A 9,357-nucleotide genomic window follows, 5' to 3' on the forward strand; every position below is an offset into this window, starting at 1 on the left:
TGCAATAACTGTGAAATCTGTTGGAGAGCTCCTACTCTTTCCAACAACTAAGTTACTTGTTGCAACAAATATGATACTACTACGCATCAATTACAAGTAGCTTGTTGGACATATTTTACGATTGTTGGATGAAATAGTAGCTCAAGTCATCTCAACAAATAAGTGAGTTGTTGCAATTAGTAACCTACTTGTTGCAACAAGTATGTTATTTGTTTCAATAAGTCACTTAGTTGTTGCATTTTGTTATGAAACGAGACAAAAGCATTAAAAATCAATTTGTCTCCAACAAGTAATCAAGTAGTTGGAACAGTTACATACTTGTTGCAACAAGTACGCTATCGTTCTAACAATTCATATAATTGTTTCATTTTGTTATGAAACGAGAGAGAGCTCAAGTTTGTCTCAACAAATAAGTGAGTTGTTGCAACTAGTAACCTACTTGTTGCAACAAGTCGCTTATTTGTTCTAACAAGTCACTTAGTTGTTGCATTTTGTTATCAAACGGACAACCAAGCCGTCTCCAACAAGTTACCAAGTAGTTGGAACAAGTTACATACTTGTTGGAACAAGTTACATACTTGTTGCGTTAGTTGTTCCAACAAGTCATATAGTTGTTCCATTTTGATATGAAACAGAGACAAAAGCTGAAGCTGTCTCCAACAAATAAGCGAGTATTGCAACTAGTAACCTACTTGTTGCAACAAGTCAGTTATTTGTTCCAAGAAGTCATTTAAAGTTGTGATTAAGTTAACTAATTTGGGTCCAAAATTACAGGAAAAAACCACTGAATTATGAACTTAATCATCAATTTAAGTGGCCTTTGGGCTTGGGGTGGTCAAAGCTGTCACCTAGAGTAATTTCAACACTTGATATTTAAGCATTGTAATTACTAGTTGTGACAGCTTTGAGCATCCAAGCTCAAGGCCGCTCAAAATTTTGATTAAGTTAACTACTTTGGGTCCAAAATTTCAGAAAAACCGCTCAATAATTAACTTAATCATAAATTTAAGTGGCCTTTGACTTATACGTCATCGATTTTCTTAAAACAAAATACCTTCAGGCACCATTAATGGGGGACTCGATAATAATAGGTGTTGATTGCCATGGTGAATGGATCGAGGTGAACAATCGATATATTTGGCGATGGAAGGGTAGTCACATGTTAGAGACGATAGCGATGATCGTCCCAAGAGATGTTGAGTTTGATGATTTTGTGAACTTAATCATTAACTATTGTGAATTAACTTGTGAACCGAAAGACCTTGTCATCACTTACATGCATAGCTCTTTTGAAAACCGAGAGGGTCTTGCCTTTTAAGATAACCGATCGAGTCGTTTGCGTACTTATTTGAAAGATGTAGCTAGGCCCATTTTAAGGGTATACGTGGTTGGAAGCCCGGTCGAGAACCATAATTTAGCTCAAGACCAACAAGATGTATTAAATGATAAATTGGAAGGGGTGGATATGGATATTCCAGATAATAGAAGTGCGAAGCCCCATGGAAGTGGGGGTGAGCCGATCCCTATACCCGAACTTGCGAGTAATACACCGTGTTCTGCACAATCGTCACAGTCCGACCATGTTCAAGATGATGAAACGAGGTTTTTATAAAGGAATGTCATTCAATTCGCGAAGTGTGTATTGCTTTAGATGTGAACATACGAAGTGCAAGTGGTGGCCAAGGGATGTGAAGCTTTTAAGTTCTAGCAAACACGGAAGAAGGTGGACAAAGAGGGCTATGCGGAAAAACAAATGCTCCTTATGCAAAACAGTTGGCCACAAAAAAAAAACACGTCCAAGCCGAAATGCTCCATAGTTGTAGATTGCATTGTGTTGTAATAATAGTTATCTGTTAGATCTTTATGACATTTTAATGTTATTATTTCTTAACATGGTAATTTATATTCTTGGTGGTTATGAACTTGGTTTATATGATATATTGTTCGTGTTCAAATCACTAATGTGTATATTCTTGTTAATAAATTGTTGTACAGTTTCCAACAAGTAATGAATTTGTTGCAACAGCTCTGTAACTTGTTGGTTTTATCGAATAAGTAACAGGACTTATTGCAGCAACTAGTAAGTCGTTGAACATATTACAAAAAATCGGAGTTTTTAAGCAGATACAACTAAGTTATATGTTGGGTTTTTTCTAACAAGTGGAGTGACTCAAGTTTTAATTATTGAGTAGAGGGAATCAACCACATTTAGTGATAAACAATTAGAATCAACCATATTTAGTGATAAACAATGGAAATCAAACAAGTGGAGTGACTTGTTACAGAAAATGGGTAACTTGTTGGGTTTTATCGAACAAGTAACAGGACTTGTTGCGGCAACTAGTAAGTCGTTGAACATATTACAAAAAATCAGAGTTTTTAAGCAGATGCAACTAAGTTATATGTTGGGTTTTTTCTAACAAGTGGAGTGACTCAAGTTTTAATTATTGAGTAGAGGGAATCAGCCACTTTTAGTGATAAAAAATTGGAATCAACCATATTTAGTGATAAACAATAGAAATCAAACAAGAGGAGTGACTTGTTACAGAAAATGGGTAACTTGTTGTGTTTTATCCAACAAGAGTAAGGACTTGTTCAACAACTTACTTAGTTTGCTGCAACAGATACTAAACTTGCTCCAATAGATACTACATAATGTTCGCGTTGCAGTATACTACTTGGTTCACCCCTATTTAGTGATCAATAAAGGGAATCAACCATATAAACAATGGATATAAATACATTTAGTGATAAACAATGGAAATCAAACAAGTGGAGTGACTTGTTACAGAAAATGGGTAACTTGTTGTGTTTTATCTAACAAGAGTAAGGACTTGTTCAACAACTTATTCAGTTTTTGCAACTGATACTACAGTTGTTGCAACAGATACTAAACTTGCTCAATGAGATACTACATCTTTTGCAACGTATACTACTTGATTCACCCATATTTAGTGATCAATAAAGGGAATCATCCATATTTAGTGATAAACAATGCATATCACCACATTTAGTGATAAAGATGGAAATCAAACAAGTGGAGTGACTTGTTACGTAAAAATGGGTAACTTGTTGTGTTTTATCCAACAAGAGTAAGGACTTGTTCAACAACTTACTCGGTTTTCAAATGCGGATACTACACTTGCCGCAACATACACTAAACTTGCTCAACGAGATACTACGTACCGTTGCAAGATACTACTTGATTCACCCATATTTAGTGATCCATAAAGGGAATTAGCCATATTTAGTGATAAACAATGGATATCAGCCACATTTAGTGATAAACAGTGGAAATCAATCATATTTATTGATCATTATATATACTTAAGCAATTTCATGGTGTTTTGGGTCAGGATAGATGATCAACTAAGTCCAATACGCACTAAATGGAGTGATCATTGGAGTGAATTGATGTGAACTTCTTGATTCACCCACATTTAGTGATAAACAATGGAAATCAATCATATTTATTGATCAATATATATACTTAAGCAATTTCATGGTGTTTTGGGTCAGGATAGATGATCAACTAAATCCAATACGCACTAAATGGAGTGATCATTGGAGTGAATTGATGTGAACTTCTTGATTCACCCACATTTAGTGATAAACAATGGAAATCAATCATATTTATTGATCAATATATATACTTAAGAAATTTCATGGTGTTTTGGGTCAGGATAGATGATCAACTAAGTCCAATACGCACTAAATGGAGTGATCATTGGAGTGAATTGATCTGAACTTCCTGATTCACCCACATTTAGTGATAAACAATGGAAATCAATCATATTTATTGATCAATATATATATCTACTACAATCATTAGTAATTTGTTGCAACTTCTTTCCACAACTGTATGATCTGTTGCAACAGATTAGTAACTTGTTTCAGCAGATTATTTACTTATTGAAACGGATTCATAACTTGTTGGAACAGTTAGTAATTTGTTGCAACTTCTTTCCACAACTGTATAATCTGTTGCAACAGATTAGTAACTTATTTCAGCAGATTATTTACTTGTTGGAACGGATTAGTAACTTGTTGAAAAAGATTAGTAATTTGTTGCAACTTCTTTCCACGACTATATGATTTAATGCAACAAGATTAGTAACTTTTTAATGATTAGTTACTTGTTGGAACGGATTAGTAACTTGTTGAAAAGTTTAGTAATTTGTTGCAACTTCTTTCACAAATGTATTATCTAATGCAACATTAGTAACTTGTTTAAACAGATTAGTTACTTGTTTGGAAATGATTAGTAACTTCTTTGGAACGGATTAGTAACTTCTTCAACAATCGTATGACCCGTTGCAATCATTTAGGCAATCTTTTCTAAACAAAGATTAGTAGATTAGTAATTTTGTGCAACTTTTTTAACAACTGTACTATCTGTTGCATTTGTTGCAACAACATTCATAAATAATAACAAGGACAAAAAAATATTGTTCAAGTAGTAATTTGTTAAACAAATTTCGTGGCTCCAAAACTTTATCTATCATACCCACCGCCCACCGCCACCGCATCCTCGCCACCGAGTTGTCGCACAATAAAGTCTCGGGCTTCATCATGTTAGTGCGGTAAGCAAATGCTCAATAAAAGCAAGTGAATACGATCCGCATGCCATTGCTTTTTCATTGCGGGGGAGATTCTCCAAAGACAAATTTCCAAGCTTCGTTGAGCGGCTTTTCGTGCAAGCGTTCAAACATACCACTGCTTCGTAGTTTCGGCCATAATTCAATGATCGGCCGGATGTGGATGAAGAACTCATCCTCTTGGATTTTTGGGACGTTGCAAATCATAAACATTTATCACCCCTCCTCAATTATGAATTCGAGGGTGACAAACTGTCTGACATTTATGTTCATGATAGTAAGCATCCTTTTGGCACCAACCCACTCGTCACCTCCTTTGGCTGGTACAGTACTTCTACAGTAAGCGATAACATCATCATCCCATATAAAATCATCAAGCATTTGATTGAATGGAATAGCTTCCTATCGTGTGCTTTCATCCGACAACTCGTGTATCGCTTGAGCATGATATTGTAGAAGTTGAGATCCAAGATTATATCCGTGGAAGCATAGTGCTCGTGAAAGTGCTTTGCCTCACACGCATTAAGAGCATAATTTCATCAATATCCGCATTAAAAATATAAGGAATGTCGGTCACCGAACAACGAACAACTAAGTGAGTTGTTGCAACAAGTATTGGTCTTGTTGCAACAACTCTCTAGTTGTTGGAGAGTGCCAGCTGGGGTGAAATAGACCCAACTGCTGTAAGCAATCTCCAACAACTAAGTGAGTTGTTGCAACAAGACCAATACTTGTTGCAACAAGTGTTCCACTCGTTGCAACAAATATATAACTTGTTGCAACTAATACAACCAAAATAAGACTTGTTTCAACAAAATAATTATTGTTTTCAAACTTACACTGGCCAGCCACCAATCTTCCATGCTTGTCATTATCCTGAAGTCATCGGCCTTAAATTCATGCAATGAATACATCGTACCCTTGCTCTTCTTGGCATTGACGAATTTTTCAAGCTTTTTCATTTTTTTGAGCATCTGCATGCTTATACACATTTACCTTTTTAAGATCAATAACAGCAGCTGCCTTGTGGGGTGTAGAAGATTTCCTTGACTTAACATCGACAAGTGCCTTGGAAATTGCTTTTCCCTTCTTGCGAATGCGAATAGGAGTATAGGGTGAGGTCAGCTTCTTGGATGGATTGACACCCCTCTTGGATAACAAACTCGTAGCGTAATTTGTGTTTTTTTTGCCTTCACCAACTCCTCAACATTTTTTATCAAATCATCCATTCGCCGCTTGCAATAGGTGCATTCACAAGCACATTTCGATGTGTAGGCACCAATAAAGGAAAATCTACCACCAAATCCGCCACAACTAACATCTCCATCAATTGGAGTTTGTCCACCGACATCACCACCAATTGGAGTTTGTCCACCAATAACACTACCAATTGAAGTTTGTCTACCAAAATCAACATCATCATCTATTATTTTTTCACTGGCAATTTTTGCCGCAACGTCGTCAACAGCAGGTTGACCATCAGCAATAACACCACCACCACCAACATCTACCACAACTGATTCCCTTTTGATGGCTATCACTCCAAAGAAATTCTAATTTCATCCCCTCAATCATTTTATCGAAGGATTGTAAGGGCTCAAAGGAAGCAAGGAATGGCATCTCCAACTCCCGTACTGTCGGGACAAGCCATGGGTGCACAACCTACAACAAAAAAGTAGATATATTAAAATGGTCCTAAATCATGAAATGCAACAGATGACTAGGTTGTTGCAACAGGTGTCATACTTGTTGGACATTGTCCAACAGATTAGTAACTTGTTGCAATAGGTGTCATACTTGTTGGACATTGTCCAACATATTAGTAACTTGTTGCAACAGGTGTCATACTTGTTGGACATTGTCCAATGATTAGTAACTTGTTGCAACAGGTGTCATACTTGTTGGACATTATCCAACAGATGACCAAGTTTATTCTATATACATGTCTTAAGGCTTATCTCTTCCAAAGGAGGGTTAAAAAGATCAACACTCAATCTTGTGTTGCTCTTTGCAGTAAGCCATCTAAGCATTCTTGGAAAAGACACTTCTGACGGGTAGTCCTTCACTTGTTGTCAGAGGTGCGGAATGGCTTCAAATGCCCAAGCCTAGAAAACAAGATACCAAAGAAAATCGAATGATGATAGAAATACAAAAAGTACAAGAAATTGACATTACAAATGCTTTACCATGAAAGCCCAAGGGAAGCCATATAGATTAACTGTCTTTACTGTTGGCTTAAGCTCTTTCGATAAATAGTCAACAGTCAACTTGAAGCTTTCCCGGCCCCATCCATGGTTGTTGAATGCCTCATAGTCCTCCGCAAGTTTAAGCAAACCAAGTGGTATGTTCGGACTTGTATCTTTTGCCATAAGAACACGGTGCACAAACCAAACTAAACACAAGGATCGCTTATGCTTTTTTGACATGGTTTTGTTGCAAATCTACAAACAACTTATCTCCTTTGTAGCTTTTTCCAACTAACTCCACCAAACCAGTTTCACTCTTATCTTTTCCACCCTTTCCTACTTTCTTGGCTTCTTTGGCTGTCTTGCTAGTCCGGGCTGGCTTATTCAATACAACAGTAGGAAGCTTACAAGGATGACATTTAAGGCCAGTAACTATGGCAAACTCTTTCAAGACAAAGCACACCGGCATGCCACATTAATTAATCCAAAGCTCATCCTTTGCATCCAAAAGAATTCTACGCTTCATAAGCCCATATACCATTTTCATTTGAAACCATGCACCGGTCTCTTCAGGCAGATCCAAATACATCCCAAAATAGCTTTTCCTAAAGAAATCCTCCAACCCTTGCTTTTTAAGAATTAGCCTAAACATATCAAAGTTCTTGCCCATGCCTGATTTGACCATAAGATCAACGGTCAAATCATTATTTTCATTCAACGGCATCCTCACGGCATACTTGTCAATACTGAAAACCTTGACGACCTCAGCAATGGAAGGTCTGTTATGATCTATGTCCAATCTACTAGAAGATTCTGCAATTAAATTGGCATTCACACTATTTCTCTTCTTTGTTCTTAATTCAGCTATGAACGTCGACAAGTGAACTGTATTTTCGGAAGCATTGTCCTTTTCATCATCTTCATCCAATCCATCTACTCCATCAGCAGTTTCTTCTAATTCTTCACTTTGTACATTTGTATCTACTGCTTCTTGGCTCTGTACTTCCTCTCTTTCTGAGGATTGATTGTCAGTTTAGCTGTCTCTTTCCTCTATATTTGCTGATTCAACAATAGATTTTGCTAAATCAGCAAGATTCTCTAATGATGATTGCACTCTAGCTTTTTTATTATCTCTATGACCCTCAGTTGATTTCTCAACTTTTCTTTTGGCTGGAGACATTTTATCTACACACAGGAGAAAAAAAAAGCTTCAACTGATTAGTGCATCATTCAAAGTAAACAGATAATAAGAAGTGCAGCATTTGATCAAACACAATACAACAAGTAACAGAATTCCCCAACAACTGAAGAATTTGTTGCAACAAATGATGTAACTGTTGCAATAAGTGAATAGGTTGTTGCAATAGATTCTTCAGTTGTTGAATAAGTGATTAAGATGTTGTATATCTTCTATAAACACAACCAAATAACTGAAGCAATATTATGATTTATAGTTGTTGCAACATATTGTATACTTGTTGCAATAAGTGTATAACTTGTTACAACAACTATAAATCTGTTAGACATCTTCTACAAACATAACCAAAAAACTGAAGCTAAGTCCAACAGATTTGTGGTTGTTGCAACAAGTGTATAACTTGTTGCAACAACTATAAATCTGTTGGACATCTTCTACAAATAGAACTAAAAAACTGAAGGTAAGTCCAACAGATTTGTAGTTGTTGCAACATATTGTATACTTGTTATAACAAGTGTATAACTTGTTGCAACAACTAAAAATCTGTTGATATCTTCTACAAATGTAACCAAAAAGCTCAAGCTATGTCAATGATTTGTAGTTGTTGCAACATATTGTATACTTGTTGCAACAAGTGTATAACTTATTGCAACAGCTTAAAATTTGTTGGATATCTTTTACAAACAGAACCAAAAAACTAAAGCTATGTCCAACAGATTTGTAGTTGTTGCCACATATTGTATACTTGTTGCAATAACTAAAAATCTGTTGGATATCTTCTACAAACAGAACCAAAAAACTGAAGCTATGTCCAATAGATTTGTAGTTGTTGCAACATATTATCTACTTGTTGGCACAAGTGTAGAAATTGTTGCAACAACTAAAAATCTGTTGGACATAGCTTCTATAAACAGAACTAGATAAATACTAGGACAAGAACAAAAAAACCATCTATTGGATATCTACTCCTAAACCCTGAACCATACCAGGACAACAATAGAAAAAAATCATTTATTTCACTACAAATACACAACAACAACAACAACAACAACAGCAATAACAACAATAGCAACAACAAGATGGATTTTATCCAAGCTTTTCCTAAACACTTAACCAAACCAAAACAACAAGCATCTACTTCCAAGACAACAGCCAAATCGTCTACTACAGACACACAATCATACAAGTTAAACAAAATACACCAAATGTATGTGCAATAATTGTTTATCCTTTCTTTTCCTAAACCATACCATAACAGGACAACACCAACACCAACATCAACATCAACATCAACACCAACACCAACACCAACATCAACACATCAACACCACCAACACCAACACTAACACCAACACCAACAACAAGTATTTCACTA

The sequence above is a fragment of the Lycium ferocissimum genome, chromosome 3 (genome assembly GCF_029784015.1).
Source record: "Lycium ferocissimum isolate CSIRO_LF1 chromosome 3, AGI_CSIRO_Lferr_CH_V1, whole genome shotgun sequence".
Lineage (NCBI taxonomy): Eukaryota > Viridiplantae > Streptophyta > Magnoliopsida > Solanales > Solanaceae > Lycium > Lycium ferocissimum.